This window comes from Lissotriton helveticus, chromosome 6 (assembly GCF_964261635.1).
Source record: "Lissotriton helveticus chromosome 6, aLisHel1.1, whole genome shotgun sequence".
Taxonomy (NCBI): domain Eukaryota; kingdom Metazoa; phylum Chordata; class Amphibia; order Caudata; family Salamandridae; genus Lissotriton; species Lissotriton helveticus.
Genome location: NC_136067.1, coordinates 1,538,594,444 through 1,538,614,406, shown reverse-complemented (window position 1 = coordinate 1,538,614,406; position 19,963 = coordinate 1,538,594,444).

Genomic DNA, 19,963 nt, shown 5'->3' with positions numbered 1-19,963 from the left:
CACTGATCTTTTAGCTCTTGAAATACACTCTCTTGAAAACCACAAAAACATGTGAAGTACCAATAGTTTTGTGAAAGCATTAATGTGAAAGAAAAATGACTTTTTCAAGAATGTTGAACGCTCGTGTATTTGGTGATGAGCCACTCACAAGGAAACTTGAAGCAAGGTAAGCACTAGAATATAAAGTGCTCACTGGATTAGAAAGTTTAGTAGTTACTCGCTAGGAAAAGGCCTACAAAATATTCATGAGTTACCAGTGAGTGCCTAGGCGTCGTAGGAAAAACAGGGCATTCTGTTACCATCAGCCAGGCTGATAATTGGTCACTATGCGAGACTAAGCTGAGGCTTAAAAAGAACTTACACAGTCCTTTTACACTGTAAAATGTAGGGATCACTAGAAGCAATAGTCAGCTGTATGTATACCGTATATAACAGTACAGCTTCTGTTATGTAGTAGGAAGTGATCTGTGATAGTGCGCTAAGCCTATTGGCTCCATCATTTTCTTTTCAAGGGTGAAAGAGAAAAGGGTACTTCTGGGACTGGAGCAGTGCTTAATTTGTAAAAACATAAGTGCCAGGGCTCTCATCCGGAGGAGGCCACTGCAGCTTGCACCACATATTGCCCTCGGCCACGCTGCCAATAATAGTAACAACACAACTACTAACCATCACAGTGCTACAAGTGTGACAATTTCAGGCCCCCAAGGCTATAAGAATGGCTTGGGCGACAGGTAATAGTAATTTTAATGTACATTGAATTAATAATTAACTATTATTGTGGTAATCTCTAAATTAGATAGACAGCGCCACCTTGTGGCAGAGTGTCACAAGGCACGGTGTTGACAATTAAGGGCCAGTGCCGAGCACTAGAAACCACCTGCCCAAATTAAGCACTAGACTGGAGCCGAATAAACCCCTGCATTCTCGGAGGAGTGTTGAGGGGTGCTTGGTTACGTGGGGACCTATGGGTACGTTTGTGTTGTGGTGTCCAGACTATATGTGAGCGCAAGGCCAAAGTCACCAATTTCCTTATGACGATAGAAGAAAAACTACACAAAAACTGGTTCTTTGTGGCCATTCTGGACACGTGCTACATAAATTGTTAAAGGCTGAAATAAGAGAGCAAAGGTCGAGTTAACTGGTTATCAATGTCTAGCTAGGCCTGGCACTGTGAATCCAGCTCCCTTTCGGGGTTATGATAACATTACCAGTCATTACACAAATGCTTCTATAGTGCATAGGGCACACAGCTGTAAGTGAAGACACATTAGAAGTAATTTTGTCTATTTAGGTATTCCATTTTGAGACCACGTAATATTTAATGTCTGATACAATAACCGAATCGCAATGCTTTTCACTTGTGCATGCTAATGAAAAATCTTAAAGAATGCATGAGTAAATTTTGCAGTGACGTAGCAACTGTGTAATTGGACCAAAAGCAGGTAAGGACAAAAAAGGCCAGCATATCCTGGTACAGTAGTAAAATTAGCTATAGTTGGTTGCAGTGGACTCTGGAGACCCTTGGGCCAGGTGCAACAGCAGCTGCTGCACAATTAACTGCCATGCCCAGGAAATTATGCATGGCTTATAAATTGTAAATTGATACTTGTATAGCTCACTACTCACCCGCAAGGGTCTCAAGGCACTTGTACGAATACCGCTGTGGAACCCATCCTGGCTTTCCCTGTGAGGTGTCCACTCCTGGGCACCCCCATGGTGGAGGCCAGGCATCCTTAGTGTTGTGGGGGCCGTTGTGGAGATTAAGCAAGCTATTGCCCAGAGTTGCAGAGTGGGACTCCATGATTGGAATAGGCACCGAGGCGAGAATTATCAGGTCCGTGGAATTTTTGAGCCCAAGACCCACCAAGGCGGGGAATTGAACCCTGGTCCCGGGCTAGACCTCTGCATCAGGGTCTGCCGCTCTAACCATTGAGCCACACTTCTCTAATACAAGTCAATATGCTTTATAACAGTACAATTAAACACATTTCCCAAACTCTAGATACATGCACATGGCTTACATTACATGCAAATATCAAAAGAAAATTGGGAGAAGGTCATTGTTGTATATTGTGGCCCCTATTATGATGTGGCTCGGAAAGCTTCCGACCCACATCATAGGTTTCACTTTATAATACAGCAGTCATAGGTTTCACTTTAGACTGCTGTATTATAATGACAGCAGTCGGAAGTGAAACCGGTCTATCTTTCCGGCTCCCTTACGACAGGTTCAAGGAGCCCGTCGGCCAGTCTGAACCAGTACGTAATCCCTTAAAGACAGCGTTTCTACAGTCTGGATTACGATGTCGATTTCCCACAGGCTTTCCATGTTGGTCTTTCTAACATGGAAAGCCTGCCGGTAGGTGACTTTGGGGTCCCCTAGCAGGGTCCACATCTCCCTGTGGCCTCCAGTTCCGGGCCAAGAGGGCACCATGTGTGGTCGCATTGTAATAGGACTGACCTCCGGTTAGCAGTCCCGAGACTGCAACGGTGTTGTCATCGTAATGAAGCCCTATATGTTTAGGTATTTAAATGACAAAGTGTTTTTTGTAGCCAAAGTCCTCTAAAAATGGACCTGAATAAGGGAAACACTTAAAATAATATGCAATTGTGGAAATGTAAACTGCACTTTTAATTAATTTCCCTTTTTTAGGCCTTTGGGAGTCAATATGCTATAATTCTTACACCAAGTAAGAAAACCTAAGGCCAATACACACAAGAAATTGAGGAAGATTGTTGGAACTCAGGTCCGAAATTAGCTTTATGTGTGGAAACTCCTGTTTCTTAATTGGCAAATGTGAATATGCACTCATAAATTAATGTACACAAAAATAAATTATACTAATATGGGATAAACTGGGTCTGGTGGCTCAGTGGACTAATGGATCCACTGCAGGGGCCTGTGTTCGACCTCATAGTCACAGTTTCAGATCCCGGCGTGTCCACTCAGCCTTTCTTTCCATCTGAGGTTAATAAAATGAGTACCATAGATGTGGGTAACAATAAAACATCTGTTATTCAGAACCAAGATTTTTTTTAAAATAATTTTTATTGGCATTTTTCCTCAGAAGTACAGTACAATAGTAGCAGTTACGAGTAGAGCATTACATTTATTGGCGATACAGCTTGTCATGTAGTAAAATAACAGCTTAGTATGTGCCTCACTGAACAGTTGTGGAAGTGACCGTGTTGAATCGGATAGATGAGTGAGGTGGGGTCATACTGGCAGATTCATCAAAGACCCGTTTTGCGAGTCTTTAATAGCGATTCATAAGGAATCGCTATTAAGGACTTGCAAAACGGGATTCATGTAGGAATTGCAAAAAATATTGCGATTCCTACATGTTCCTTATTTGCGATTAGCAAAGTGCTAATCGCAAATAAGGAATAACTCCCCATGCATTCCTATGGGCCTACAGGCCCATAGGAATGCATGGGGAGTTATTCCTTATTTGCGATTAGCAATTTGCTAATCGCAAATAAGGATGCGATTTCAAGGGTGCAGGGGTGTCCAAAGGACACCCTGTAGCACCCCTGAAATGTGAATTTACTCTGATGTTGTGCACACACATGTCCAAAGGACATGTGTGTGTGTAACATGCAACTTAGAAAAATGCATTTAAATACATTTTTCTAAGTTTTCGCTATTTACCACGAGGTTTGACCTTGTGGTAAATAGCGGTCCTAAATTGCGAATTCGCAATTTTTAAATGTTTCATGAATAGCATTTAAGGAATCTCTAATAGAGATTCCTTAAATGCTAATCATCGCAATTTAGCGAATTCTTTATTAGCGATTTTTGCATTTGGGATGATGAATCCCAAATGCAAAAATTGCACTCGCAAAGGGCCAGATTCTCAGAATCTGGCCCTTTCGCGAGCGCATTTCGCTTGATGAATCAGGCTGTGAATCCATGCAAGGTAGTCTATGAGCTGTAATGGGAGTTGGGCGCTCGCTCACATTGTCAGCCCTACACTGTAGTTGGCACTATGTGCCAGCTAATGATTTGAACAGAAGAAACTGGGGAAATATAACTGGGATACACTGTGTCTCGTGTCATGTTACATGGTAGGGGCCGTCTAGCTATAACAGTCTGGTGTGGTCATGGGTTGTGCATGCACGGGGGGGACAATGGAAGGGCGCGTGAGGGATGATGTGTTTATTGTCTGGTCTTAGTCTCTGGCCTGACCCACCCGTCACTTGTTTCACAGGGGGACTGCCATGAGTTGCCACGGGCGCGCTTGAGTTGCGGGGGAGCGGGGTGTTTGGGACCCTGGCTCATGGGATGTTTCCTGTGTGAAGAAGTGGAGTAGGAGAGCCCACAGCATAGATATGGGATGTTTGCGGTCTCCTTTGACTTCTTCAGTGCGAAGTACGTCTTCCTCTGTTGCACCCCATTTTTTTACAGCCCCCACCCACGCCGATAATGAGGGCCCCCCGGTGCCTTCCAATGCATTGCTATGCACCACTTAGTGAGAAGGAGCGCCAGGGACGCGAACTGCGTCTCCACCTTCATACTCTTGCAGAGTTTGTTAGTACAGAATGCGCAGGCCTCCCACGTATGGATTTCCGAGAGCCCCGTGTCTGTAAGGAGGGTACCGTGGATAGTGGTCCAATAACTTCATAGTGCTGGGCAGTCCCACAACATATGTTTAAAGGAGGCGCAGAGTTCTGGACATCTGGGACATGTGAAGGATCCATCTGGGTAGTATTGCTGCAGCTTCTTGGGAGTAAGGTATGCTCGGAGTAGTATGTGCAGTTGTATGTTTTTGAAGCAGTAGTTGCAGGACACTTTTTTAGGGAACTCTAGGGCGCGGGCCCATTCCTTGACATGGAGTGGTCTTTGGAATACGATTTCCCATTTGTCCCGATGGGGCGCCAGGGTGAGTGGATTTAGGGCCCGTATTACTTTGTAAAACCAGGTAACCAGGTGTCGTCACGGGCCCATCTGCAGTAGTGTGTGAATTACAGGGTGTGTAGGGGGTTCAGTATCTATTGTGTGCCACATGCCTACTGGGGAGCTCCACGTCAGGGGCCAACTCCACAAATGTCTGAGGTTGCCTGTTTAAGTAGAGTGAGCCTACTTCTGTAAGTGCGTTCTCTGTCTATGTGTGAAGCATCTGTTCCATGTAGTGTGCCTGACCTATGTGGAAACCCACCAAATGGCAGGATGGGGGAGGACATGGGCACCTCGCTGTGCATACTATGTACATGCATCAGGCAGGCGTGCACCACTGTCGCCTGGAGATATTTGTTGAGAATCGCTGTCCCTCCTGGCAACAGCATGCGGTTGATGGTTGGGATCTGGATCTGCCTGGTGGTTGTGGTCAGTTGCCCTAGTGCACGGCTCCCTGTCCAGCGTGATACCCATTGAAGCTGGGCGGCAAGGAAGTAAGCCTCAAGAAGGGGGCACCTAGCCCCCCCTGGTCCAGGGACAGCTGCAGTTTAGCAAAGGAAATTTGCCGGCGACCTGATCCCTTGACCCCCTGATTAGGGTCCCGAGGAGGGTGTCCAGATCCCGGAAAAAGTAGCGCGGAGGGACCACTGGAAGGTTAGCAAAATAGTATAGTAATGGCAGGACAAGTATCAACTGCAATTTTGCTGGTGATCGCTAAGGGAAGATCTTTCTAAAAATGTACGGAGGATCGGATGCCAGCCATTGCCCTGCGGTAGTTCCCGTCGTAGCGGTCTGCTGTGTGTGGTATAAGCGGACACCCAGGTACCGAACCGCCCGGGGACTCCAGGATAGATTGATGCCATCCAGACGTAGCAGACATGGAGGGAGATCCTGCACAAGGGGGTATTCCGTCGATTTGGACCAATTAACTTTGAGGCCTGCCAGTGCTTTGAAGTCCTTTAGTATGCGTAAGATGGGGGTGAGGTCTGACACAATCTTCCAGATGTAGGCGAGCATGTCATCCGCGTAGAGGGATACCGCGTGGATTGAGTCTGCAATTGGGATATCCCAGCCCTCATTTCCCATGCGGAGGTGGGTTGGCAGAGGCTCCATCGCCATGGCGAAGAGCAAGGGGGAGAGCAGGCAGTTCTGGCGGGTACCCGGGCGCACCAGGAACGGAGGAGATATGAGTGGCCCCAGTTTGGCTCTGCAGGTGGGTGTCTAATAGATAAGCTTGGTGTACACCAGTAGTTGGGCCCTCACTCCCATGAATCGCAGGACCTGGAACAGATATGGCCATAGGAGGGTATCAAAAGTTTTCTGCAGATCCAAGGCCAGACACGCCGCACGAGGAAAGCGGTCTCGAATCTGGTCCTAAATGTGGAACAGGTGCCGTATGTTGTAGGAAGTGTTCCTGCCCAACACAACCCCGTTTTGGTCTGGGTGGATCAATTTCGGGAGGACCGTGGCTAATCAGAGCCAAGATACCTTGTTAGGGTTGAATGTGCTCATTACAAATACACGTTATAATATTTTAATATGGTGCAGCTTTATGAGACAATCGTCTCATACAAATCAGTTATGTATGTTGCAGGGAGGATTACCTACCCATAAACGTTCAAGGTTGTGGGTAGTCACAGTTTTGTTTGTAGGTATATATTCACACTAGGAGCCTGAGCTAGAAATTGAAGGACAAGTGTACTTTGTTGCAGCGGCGATAGAACAGGGTACTACATCACAACAGCAATGGAGTACCATGTCTTTCAAACTTTTGATCCTCCCACCCAATTTTCAGTCAAGTGGACCCAATGTGTTGGGGCAATTCGTTTTTACTTTCCCTAAAACAAACTCCAACTTTGGGAGTATGTTTTTTGAAAAGTAAAAAACTTTTAAAAGTGTAGCATCAGCATCTGTCACCAATGACGGACACACACCACACTTTTAAATGGTTTTGTATGAAATGCTGTGATGGCAGTTAGTACAAATACCTGGATTTTTCCACAGACGCAGCAGTGAACTCTAAATTTGGTGGGCTAACTAAAGGCACGGTGGAGGACGTAAAGTCTTCTGCCACCCTGAATGCCTCTACTCTACCCATCAACCTCTAAATCAGTCCCTAGCTGGTCAGAAACGTTCATATCTATGATGAAAATTAAGAGGGATCACCTCTAAAAATGATGCGGATATTGAAGATGTAATTTTTCCAGGAGGAAAAAAAATATTTCCCAAAATGTTATTCAGAATATGGTATATTTTCGTAAGTGTAAATGTTATACTTTTATATTAACATATGTAAATACGCATGAGAGTACTTTTCAAAACCTGGTGCCATTGCAAATTTCTAGGAGTTCTGGAATTTTTTGAGAATTCATAGCAGTTGGACATGTGCTCTAAACATATGCATGTGGGAGTAAAATGTCACATTTTATATTAATCTGGTTACCAGTGCTTATATTGCTTACAGAAATGTGCTAGCTTTGCGTATAACACTGTTGCACAAAAAGCCTGTTATTATACAATAATCATATGTGAAAAACGATGTAATTAGACAACGTCTGCAGAAATGTTAAGGAGGATGCTGATCTAACTAGAGTATCATGCATTGATGCGTGCAAATGTAACTTGTATGCCCAATATTGCATGCACAATAGACTGCATGAGAGCCAATAATGAGATTTTAAAGGGCAAATTATTCCTATCCATAATGCTTATATGGTACTAGGTATGCATCAAGAACCCAAACCTTCCTGAGGCCAAATCCCATTGTGCAAGGCCATGCACATGAGGTTGGGTGTAAAGCCTAGCCTTCAGGAAGACCCTGTTCCCAACACTCCAATTGGCCAATCACTGATGCACACAATTTTCAGTCTTACAAGTGGGAGATGGCCATATGGCCTCTGCTCCTTCCTTCGTTTGGTCAATCTCCACTGTGTATAGCCTTTGCCCATGCCCTCAGAGGTTAGCTGTTTGTCCCAGGACATGCATGCAACTCTCCATCCCGCCAACAGCTATCATATTTGGTCTTCAATCACAGACATCATTCTTCTATCCCACACTGTGCATGGCCTCCAGCCATTTGCAGCGAAGTTAGCTGCAGGGCTGTCAAACACCACATCTGGCTGTAGACTGAATGGTTTGTTCAAAGAATTTGGCTGAGTGCCTAACTGTGTGGTCAATCCTCGCTATGCACAGCCTGTAGAGCACAGTGAGGGTTGGCCAGAGGAGCTGGCCGTTGGCAGTAGTATACCGGAAGGGCTTCATACACAAATACATGCTGGAGTACATACAGTAGTACTCCAGCAGTACTCTTTTACGTGCACTTACTGTTGTGAATTGGTAAAAAATGATTAAGATGGGAAAGAATGGTAAAATGCAGGGAATATTATATGCAATTAGATATTGTACAGTACAGTTGAGTATGTAAAAGAGTAATCTGGAATACTGCCTCCCATAGTAAATACTTTTGTGAATCACTTCCCAAGTATCTTTGATCATTCACCTGTTTCAAACGTGTTTAACTAATGTGCCAGCTTTAAGAAAATAAAAGCTCTTATACAATGAATGCTATGGTGTCTAGCAAAAGTGATATAGAAAAGAAAACAAACACATAGTTCTGCTTTTTACCTGAATGTGAGAAAATAATCTTTTTTCTTGCCATTTTAAAAATGTTCTGTTGTTTTAACCAACTTCAGGAGCAAATGACACTGCTTAAACTTCAAACACAAATGCGAAACATATTAATGTTGCTTGTGCTTCAGAACTAAAAGCAGGGTGAAACTTCTGGATGTGTCTGTCCATCCACACAAAGTCAAGTTTTGCTCCTTACTACAGTTGTAGTTTGGCACTTTAAATAGTAAATGCTGAACAGTTGCATTTCGGGTTATTGTGCTCCTATTTCTGTTGAATTATTTTTTTCTGAAGTGCTTGATTCTTCCCCTTTGAATCGTCCTTATCATTGCACTGGCTGGCATATTTATTTTTCTGCAGCCTTTCTTCGTGTTTTGTTTGAAGATTCCTCCTCATTATAATATGAATGGAAGAATAAAGGCATCTATGACCATAATTAAAACGTGGCCACTTGATCACACAGATAAGTGTCCCTCATATGGTTTTACTTTTTTAGTAAGAGAGTGGAAAAACAAATCCCAGGTTCTGGAATCCTTGTGGCCTTGTCACTGTTCTGGGTTGTCATTCAAATGAAGATTGCATCTTCCTCTCCTTCTGGCATCTCTTATATTGTTTGTTGCCAGGGATCGCCCACCCCTCTCCTCTTCATGAAGGGTGTCTCCTTGATCACAACAACTAGCAATAGTGTACTACTGGGGGTGTCAAAAACGGTCTGTCCTCGCCAGCAGTCATCTCAAAATTAAACAAGTGCACAAAAGAAGGGTCTTCATTCAATAATTCAACTACTATGTTTAAATCTGTACAGAAATATGGTAACTTTTAAGCAAAGGGGAAATTTCTTTCCTTAAAACTTTTCAAAACGTTCACATACCCTGAAAGAGATCACATATCTAGAAGAAAGCACCATCACTGCTGCTAAGTTTTGTACCAATTTTAAGGCAGGACTTGGTTCTGACCCTCGGCACCGTGTGGGTCTTTTCACAAAGATAAATGTCGTCCTAAACATATTTTCAGAAGAAAATGATCTTTTTTACTCCTGCCAGGAATTAACACAAGAATTCCTAATAGACATGAGTCCAGTACTGATGCTGAGATCCCTGCTACGGCTGTGGAGATCTCCTCAGCAGTGAACCCTACTCAAAGGGCGAGAAGTTGACATTCCAGGGTGTGGTTTTCCTTGGAAGTTTGGGCTTGCTTACAAACAAGCAGATTTCTGGGCATTCCCAAGCTCTTGTTCCTCCTCTTTCCAACTTAGATATGGTCAGACTTTTGCTGGGAATGGATCACCTATAGAAGTGGTGGGGGTATAGTGGCAAGGGGATTCGCAGCAGGGGAAAATGTTTTACCACAGAGGAAAAAAAACAATGTGTTTGAACAGGTCATTTTATTCCCACGTGTGGACTCATTTTCTATAGAGAACTTTGTCCAGCAGGAGTAGGATTCTGCTGTAAGGTCACCTGACCTTCCAAGGAGAAGGCCTGTAAGCCTGTGCCTGGTACCGCTTTCCAGGTATAAATAATCCTGGAAATGTTAGAACAGGGCCCTTTATGTTTGGTTATGTGGTGACAGAGAAAATGTTTGTATAAAACCCCTTTTTCAAAGACTGCAGTCTGCTAACTCAGAAGAAGTTCCACCTTAATCTGCAGTAGGCACTTTCTGAGCCCGCAAGCATCAGTTGATGTCTGTGGACTTTAGTCATAGAAATAAGAGCTTTTAATATATGTAGATATCTTGCTTGCCACTTGGAACAACTAGTTTCAAGGTGCTTAATGTCCAATTTATATTTACAATATGCATGATAGTGACCTCGATTAATCAAATAAATGTACAGTGTTGACTGAGTGTGGCTGGAAGTCGAGAACCCATCAGGCAGTCAACGTCAACATTGAAGCATGTCATAGAAGCTAGGGCAACCCTTAGTTTGGTGAAGTAACAACAATAATAATAATTAGTTGGTGTTCCGACTCCAGAACACTTTACATGAGGCCTTGAGTTTGTAACTAGCACGTTGCTTCTCTTGCAACAACTCCAAGAAGATGGGCCCATGTACAATGGAGAAGGGAACTGAGGTTGGTGGGGTGGAGGTCAAGAGTCAGCCCAGAGACAGCATTAGCAGGAAAGGGTGAAAGCAAGAAGGATAATGGAACAGAAAGTCACCAAGATCAGGTGAAGAACCGGGCCTTATGGGCCTGGCAGCGCAGGGCACGCCTTAATCTTCGAGTTCACCTGCCTTGTCGGACAGAGACACGAGACACTCTGTTGGGCGTAGAAAATCAGGTTTATTAGCTGCAACTAAGCACAGTTGTCCCAGAAGTACAGAGTAGGTTCTCAGGAGACTGCCACTTCAATTCCGTGGCGCACAATCTTTTATAACACACATATTTACGACATGTATTCTCAACACATACAAAGCTAACCAATAGGAGAAGTTGGAAAACAAGCTATCGAATGTCCCAAATACGCCCTTCTTTCAGACTCTGTGTGTTACCCCTCCCCATAAGTTAATCAATGCTAGTGCCATAATATAATTTGCAGGTGGCAGGACGTATTTGTGTACCTCAAAGGATAGTTGTGTAACAAGAGAATAAAAGGAGAGAATAGCGAAGGCCAGTCGGATAAGATAGAATAAGGAAAGAATAGAGAAAGCCAAACAATCAGTCGAGACAGGGATCAATCAGTCCAGACATGGATTAGTGGACTCGGCCAGACCCTGATATCGGTTTCGTAAGCAAAGGCAGGGGGTTACTTTTTAACAGAAGAGACACGTAGCAGCTGGAAATGGCAAAAACACTCCGTTCGCCGTGTCGCCTGAATGAAGGCAACACAAAATGGCGGCAGGCTACAAAATGGCGGCCGAATACGGGACGAAGTCGGAAATCAAAGAACCTCACAGGTATCTGGTCTCTTGTGCTCACTTTCCAGGTGCAGAGCCATAGTTAAAGTGTTGGACAAAATACACAACTATTGGGATACTAAGAGGACACAAGTGGTATGGAGCCACGGTCTCAGAAAGACTGCTAGAAGCAGAAAGAAAAGCCATAATGACATTAGAGTACCAGGGTCTCTACTTGCTTCTGAATGTACATGTCGTACATGCCCCACGTGGATCATAGATGGATAGTAATGCTCAGTGGATGCACAAACGTGTGCACTGGAAAAAGGAGAATAAACTTAAAGGACTTCAAAGTCTGAAGGAGCACTAAGACATTCAGCGCTTGTCACTGGGTGCTGCTAGCTGCTAAGTTTGGCATGCAGAGAACATTGTCAATTGGTCTCTGTTATTACCTACCTGTTTGTGTAAAAATACTATTACCTGGTGCCTGGTGCCTGCTGCATGGGTTACTGGAGAATACCTGTAGCTAGGCACTTTTTTTTCTTTTTCTGCCAACAATAGTGGAATCATGAACTGTATGGATGACACAGGGTACTGCTAATGTCTCACAACCTATTTGCCTTGTTGCCTCTACGGCATCTTGGAGGGACACACTTTGTGCCACATCACCTCAATTCAGTCCCTTCATGTATTTCTGGCTGGCAGGACCAAAGGCCGATATCTGGAAAGCTAGCTACACTCATCCTGTGTAGATTTTTAGTGTCACTACCAAGCCTACCCTACTTCAATATCCCAAGCCCACCTGAAATATCATTGAGGAGAATGTTATCCTCACTGGGTCATTAAGGCATTGATTGGATACAATCCAGTTAGCCTCTGAATGATGTCAAGGACTTCTCTACAAATGCAAACCATCTCTCAATCGAAATCCTGGTGTCACTCTGAAGCTGTCACTCAATCATGCAAGTTATCTCCCCAGTCACTCAGAGAACCTGTGTAGCTTGTCACTATCATCAGAATTTAAATATTAGGCTTGGCTGGGTTTTGCTTGCCAACTTCAACGGATTTCTTGAATTTGCTCTTGAGATTTTCTGAACCCATTTTTGTCCACATATGGCTTGCTTTTATATCTCCTCAGAACCTCGATCAGGTCGAATAATCTAAGACTTTACTGAAGGTTTCTCTTCACTTCTCAAGCTTGAGAATTGGGGGCCATATTATCAAGAAAGGACGCTACATTATCGCCGCTTTTATCGGCAGGAAACTGCCGCTAAAGCGGCGACAATGGGCTTGATAATATGCCCTTGTGAATTCCCATAGAAGCCCAGGTTCTGGTGTTAACCTGGGCTTCTATGGGAATTCACAAGGGCATATTATCAAGCCCGTTATTGCCGCTTTAGCCGCAGTTTCCTGCCGATAAAAGCGGCGATAATGTATCGCCCTTTCTTGATAATATGGCCCCGGGTTCTTCGTTGGACGGATTACAGTAACAGTTAAGTTAATGGTTTCAAACTCCCTCTTGTTCCCATTAAGTTTGACTATGACATTCAGCATACTGAGCAAGAAGTTGGTAATATCTGCTCTAATTTTTATCATATTTTTTTCGCACCTCTCTTGTCTTCTGCAAAAGAAGTTCCATCAACTGAGTGCCCTATGAACGAGATTCCTCTCTGGTCAGAATGAATGTTGAAAGGAATTCTTCTGGTCTTTTCCTGCCTTCCTAGTACCTGGGATCGATTTTTTTTTAATCTTTAACCAGCCCCATAACACATAGGGGTTGGTGGTGTGAGGTGGGAGGTGAGAGAGGAGTAACATGCTCACAAATATTGCACAGGGTTGTTGCATTGGAACAATGCAGTAGTGAGATTTTAAATATATTTTACTGGTGTTCCTTAGATCTACTGGTACTCTGCATATCAGCTGCACTACAAGAAGAACAGGCACATTCTATGTATGATGTCTTAGACTGACACAGACAAATGGCTGTGTAATATCAGGTTCATTTTATATGTGATGTCTCAGACTGACACAGAGAAATGGCTGGGTAAAGTCAGGGACATTTTATATGTGATGCCTTAGACTGACTCAGAGAAATGTCTACAAAACATCTATACTAGTTCCTGAAACAACCAGAAGATAACGGCACTAGAGAAATGGCAACATAATTGGCCCATGTTCTTAGCTGATCTAGTAAGGGATTCAGCAATGTCCCTTGTGGCATCCTACCGTTCCAGTGCAAGATCTGAGTGCTCAACCCTTGTGAAAACCACAAGAGTCAATACATCACCTCCACTCCCATGTCGTGTCAACCCAAGCCACTCACCTTCCAAATACCGGAATGCTAGGTCTAGTCTTGCACCATCACCTTATCTATGATGTTGTATACTCAGCTGACTTCAGGTTTGAAAATGAAGGATGGGACAGGCCAATGATGAAAGTCAATGCGACTGGCATGCGGAATGCAAACAGACATATGCCAATATCAACAAAAGACGATGCATGGGCTGGGAGTCAATGTAAGGATTTTGCACATTGGCACACAATTTATTTTAAAGCAACTGCTTCCGTGTTCCACAGCTCCGTCACTCCAGTATTGCAATATGCATAGTGCTGCATTGGAGCATAAAAAAGATAAACACGTTGAAACATTGTGTACGATTTTAGGGATTAGCAGCCTTGTCGATCAAGATTAATCCTATGCTTACATAAGTTATTTTTTTTCTGAAACTAAACTCAGTTCATATGGAAAAGCAAATAGATTCACTCTGTTCAAAATATCACGTGTCCCCAAATTCATTTTTTGCCCTGCAAAAGGACATCTTTTCTAGTCAATTCAGATGCATGAGCAGAGTCGAATATTGCTTGGAACATAGAGTAACTGATCCAAAGAGAAAATTAATTCTTCTCTGTAGTTCTTTGAGGGCCAGCTGTCCATCATTCAGAAAAAAAGTTTCATCATTTTACTAATGGTTTTGCCATAAAATTCTTTATGCTCCTCTAAAAACGTTGAACTTCTAATTCAGTACAAAAGCGGGTTGAAATGGCCATCACTTGACTTTCAAAATGTTCCTTTTTTCAAAATCTTTCCTTTTTTGTTTCAAAATGGGAGCCCTGCAAAGTTCAACACCTGATTTCAAGGATGAACTGTTCTCTTAGAACTTGACACATTCCTCAACTCTTATGCCTCCCTTTGCTCTCATCCCCACTGCACAATCAAACCCTACCACCTTCTTATGTAGGAAGGATTTTGCGTGTGCACCTTGAATGTCGGCACCAGAATATCGATGGGACACAACATTGACGACAAAATATAAAAAAAATATGTTGACAGGTAACTAATTCTAGATTAATGATACCAAACTGTACCTAACTCCACATATATGTACTTACAGGGTACATATATATTCAAGGTACATAGATGTGGAGTAGTTATAGTTCCCTAGATGCCCTAGCCTTCGATATTTTCTCGTGCCATATTCTGTCCTTGATATTCTTGTACCACAATATTCTGGGGGGGGGGGGGGGGGGTCGATATTTAGGGGTACTTTCAGATTGTTGCATCCAGACTTTGCACAGTTACCCACCATAACCAAGCAAGAGCTGTTCCAGTCTCAATATGTGTCAGTTGCAAGAGCAGTGGAGGCCATGACTCACTTTGGTAGTGCGTCAGAGTGAACGACATATGCTGTCATGTTGCAGCTGCAGTGGGCGGGACCAAAAGCCGCGGAGCCAGGTGTTGACTTGGCGCTGAGCGGCAGACGCTTTTCGAACTTCCACTGCCGGCTGAATGATTAATGAATACGACTCTAGACTACAGATACAGAGACATGATAAACATTTTAGGCTGTGTCTCAGTTTTGCCTTCTAATGTAACCTCTAAGTGAATTTTCATGTTAGCTCATGCCTACTAGTCGCTCGTCAGCTCAGACTTACCTTTCAGTAATAAGATATAGAGTGAATAACGCGCTTTCATTGGACGCCCTCTTTTGTTTGTTTGACCAGCTTTGAGTAATGGAAAATAACACTGAAGTCCTCCTGTGATAACACGGATAGGAAGGTTGAAAACACCCAACAGATTTAACTTCAGAAACCTTTCTGAAGGGTAAGAACGAGTGTGAAACTGATAAAAGAAGGGGTCTAATATATGTATGTCTTGCTAACTTTATTATATATGCCAAGGCAGACGCGCTTTTGTATATTGTGCGTTCTATAATGCAGTCATAACAATACACTCTTTTCCTGCACTTTTAGTCATCTCAAATTCACCAAATCCCTTACGCAATCAGCTAGCAGATTTTCATTCAGAGTTAGGATCTGCGAATATTTATGTCTACAGATTACCTCCTAATACCACTGAACATTAGTATGGTATGGTTCCCCGCTGAGAAGATGGTAAATACTCATAGGGCCTGAATACAATTTGGCCGGTTAATTCACTTAGTGCGTAAACGCCTGTTTATGCTTGGGACGGAATTACGAGTTTAGTTTTATTTTACGCAATCTACAATTATCTTTGTTAAATAACCCAAAATTTGATCCATTTTGGCAGGTCAAACCTGCTGAAATTTGACTGGGGATAATATACAATATTTACCCCATCATGCAGATTTTGGTGCATTAAACATTGAAATCCGCGTGCTATGCCCCATAAACTATAGGTTTTATTTACCATACCCAATGCATAATAACATTGTTATTTATAAGGTGCAATAAATAACTCCTCAACTATTATTCAGGCCCAAAGAGATATAACTTTGCGGGTATTTGCATACATTTGCTCGCCTTAGTAATCCATTCCATTTACACACATATATGCTAAAAAAGGTTTGAGTAACTTTGTCAATAGGGTGGCAGGTTTCCCAGCATCTGCATATTTCCCGGAAGATAGAAGAAGAGATGTCTCGCCAATGAAAAGTATTTTTCTGATAAAGGAAAAAATATTAAATGCGCATTCCAGCTACAATCACTCCTCTGTATTTGTTTGTCTTCTGGAATCCAGAGGTGGAGTAGTACAAATGGAAATCTACGTCTTGTGCAGACTTCCATCACTACTCAATGGGATAGCTGGGTATCTTGAAAAAAGTCTGAAATCTACTAAAAACGTTGAGGAGATATTTTTGGAAAACCATCTAATGAATTGGCTCGATCAGTTTGTTCAATTTACTTCATAAGCAACACAAGCCCTATTACTTTCTTCATTTTTTCCTATTTCCTGGACCAGGATTTCTTAGCTAAAAACTCTACTAACTTCTTATGTAAACTCATCTATACACAAGAGAAGCACTGTGCATGTTTTAATATGATGTATCAATATGCTACTTACATTTCAGCTCTTGTACAAAATTCTATATAAAATCTGGACTCGAGCAAGAACCTCTTGTTCCATTCTCTATTGCCAAAGGTAGAACATTTGTGCAAAATGCTTTTTCTGAGGTTTCTGTGCCATGTTAAACTGAAATGAAATCAGACCCAATTTCCTTCTCTCTATGAATGAGAAAATGCACACACTCATGTCATAATAAACTAACAATGCAATTATATTTGGTTGGCCATCATTTGGGTGCATGCGGAAAAGGATATTTAATGTATATGGGGAAGAGCTGCCAACAACGAAGGTTAATCTGAAACTATTTGACTCATATTACTACCTCAATACGACATTTCATTAAGCTCTTAATTGGGATTATGGGGATGTTGCGTTTCATTGCAATAAGGCACAGACTCCTAAAAATCTTTTCAATTCATTAAATCGATCTTCTGGAGGCTCTACTCGTCAGGTGCTCTTTGCTTCATATCAAGTTAGTGATCCAATTTGATTTAGTAGGTGACCTGTTTATTTAGTAGGTGCCCATTTAATGGCATGTAAAATTAGAGAAGGCGATTTCTCTAGAAGCTGAAAATTCTTGATGGGCAATTCTGCACGAAAGTCTGAGGGACTGATCATTAGTGCACTAATAAATTGTGGCCCCTGTGCAAACACCTGTTTACGCAGGCATCGCAATTGTAAGAAATGCGATAAAGCCTGCAGCCCTATTACATTCTAGCAGGCACAGCCCGTGCAGGGCGTTATACCGGGGCGGTGACGTCAGGCGGGGGAGGGTCAGGGTGGGGGGATGTAAAATGCGGGATATGGACCATTACATGTAAGTACCGAAAAAAAAAAAAAAAATAAATAAATTGTTGCCCGCGCTGCAGCACATTTGGCGATGCAGCGCTGGTAACGAAATTCGTGCCCCGTGGCCTGGTTCACCTCTGGGGGTTTCTGTGGCTGGATCCTCTGGCGCTCTCTGTTGGCGGTGCTGTTGGGTTGGGGGGGCTTGCTCTGGGTCGATCCTACCTCTCTTCCTGGTTAGCACTGTTTGGGCCTTCCCTCGGTTGTTCCTCTGGGTCCATGCCTTGGCTCTGTCGGTGGGCCCGTCCTCTTTTTTCTGTGCTGATCTGCTGGGGGCCTCACCTGATGGGTTGGGGTTGGTCCTGTGGTTGGTCGTGTCATTACTTTGTCTCTTGCTTTGAGTGGGGTCTGTTGGGTCTCTCCTTGCTTCCCCTCGGCTTTCTGGTGGGGTTGTTGCGGGTTATTTCAGCAGTGTGTAGTCGTCTTTCCTTGCCTGAGGGGGAGTCGCTCTCTGACGTTTCTGCAACTCTGTTATGGGCGCTGGGTTGTGTTCCTGTCCTAGGAGGCCTTCTCGCTGGTCGAGTGCCTTTCTGGGATTTTTGTGCCCTGTGGGCGCTTCCGTTTCTTCTGGGCCCCTTCTGCTGGTTGTTCTGGGGGGGCTGGTTGCTTCGGCCCCTCTGGGGGTTCCCTTGGGCTTGGCTCTCGGTGCTTGGCTTCCTTTCTGGCCTTGCCTGGGGTCTATGTCCCTCTTGGTGTGACCCTGGATTCTTGCGGTGTCAGGTTGCCCTGGGTCCTCTTCTGTGGGTGGCCTTGTCGCTGCCCTTCTGGTGGAGTCCAACTCTGGTCTTTTTTTGTTGTCTGCCCTTTGGGTGGAGGTTCCTTGGTTTGGCTCTGTGTTTGCTCTTCTTGGTCGTCCCCTGCTTGTTTTGGGGGTTTTGGCCCTCTTGTTTGGTTGGGTGCATTGCAGGTTGTGTGCCCCTTTCTGTGTTTTTTCTTGTGGTTCTCCTATTTGTTTACTTTGGGGTGCTGTTTTCGGGTGTGGTGTCCCTGGTGTTCATGGGAGTTCAGAAGGGCACGTTTTTCTGCTTTGGTATTCTTCACTTTGCAAGGAATGGGACGAGGATTCGAGGAACCAGGAGCTAATGCCCTATTACTTACCGGTAATCTTCATTACTTCTGGTCCCGTTGTCCTCGTCCCATTCCTTACGTCCCTCACTCCCTCCCAGGCGGCGGAATTCCGATTGGTGGCTTGGTGGTTCAGGCGGAATGCTGGGTTGGTACAGCTTATATACTCTCAGTGGGAGGGGGTGGGGTTAGGTTTCCCAGCATTCTTCTATTCTTTTTTTTCTATGGTGAAAATGGTCATCTCCACTTTGTAAGCAATGGGACGAGGACAACAGGACCAGGAGAAATTAAGATTACCGGTAAGTAATAGGGTATTACAGTTCCAGAATGTGACCCCCTTCAAGGCAGGGCCGGCTTTATGTTAAGTTATGTTATTTAATACTTGTAGAGCGCACAGCTACTCAACAGAGTGTCCCGGCGCTAAAGGCTGTACGTGAGTGAGAGAGCTTCCAGGGCAAGATCGGCCAGTAAATTATTGCTGGAACAGCCAAGTTTTAGTAGTCTGTCTGAAGGTTATCGGCAGCCCATTCCAAATGTGGGCCACCTGCACCGGAAAGGTGCGCCCCCCTCTATGAAAACAAGCACATTTGGGCAGAGTGATCAGATGTTGGTGTGACAATCTTAAGTTTCTGCCAGGAGTATAAAAGTCACCTGTTTCCTGTTGTAGTGGGTCCCTGTGCCATGTAGCGATTTAAAAGTCAATTCAAGAGCCTTGAAATGAATTCTGCTGCTGATGGGTAACCAATATAGGTTCTTTGGGTGGGAAGAAATCCGTACTCTGGGCCCCAGCATAAGAATGGCCCTAGCTGCCACATTTTGAACAACCTGGAGTTTATTTAATAAACATTGAGGGAGGCCCAGGGGGGTGTGGCTAGCAAGCTACGATGGCAGACGAAGCCTGCTAGAGCTCCGGTGCCGCCGGGGCTTAACCATCCTGACAGGAGCTTCTGGGGGGCCCAATCGAAATGTAGCAGGCGGCTTGGGAGCCGCAGAGACAGTCGGAACCCCTGGTCCAAGTTTGGAGGAGTAACGAGGGAGAACGGCCGGAGTTTGAGCCTGAGGCGTTTGCGGCCTCCCTCCTCGTGGGCAGCCGGGGACTGGAGTTCAGACCGGACCCGGGAGACCTCGGGTACGACAAACCGGAAGTGCCGCACCTGGAACGGGGTGAGCAGTTGAGCGCCCGGAGCCTCAACCAGACTGCCCAGGTGCCCCGCGCTGAAAGAATTGCCGTGGGACCGCAACGTCCGGTCTGCGGGGGGCGCCTGGCAGCGGCGCGACCTGCACGCATCGCGGAGCGGGACTGGCGGACCCTGTGGGCTGGACGGCACCTCCGAAGCAACGCCGCTGCAGGTAGGGAAGCGGGGGTGAC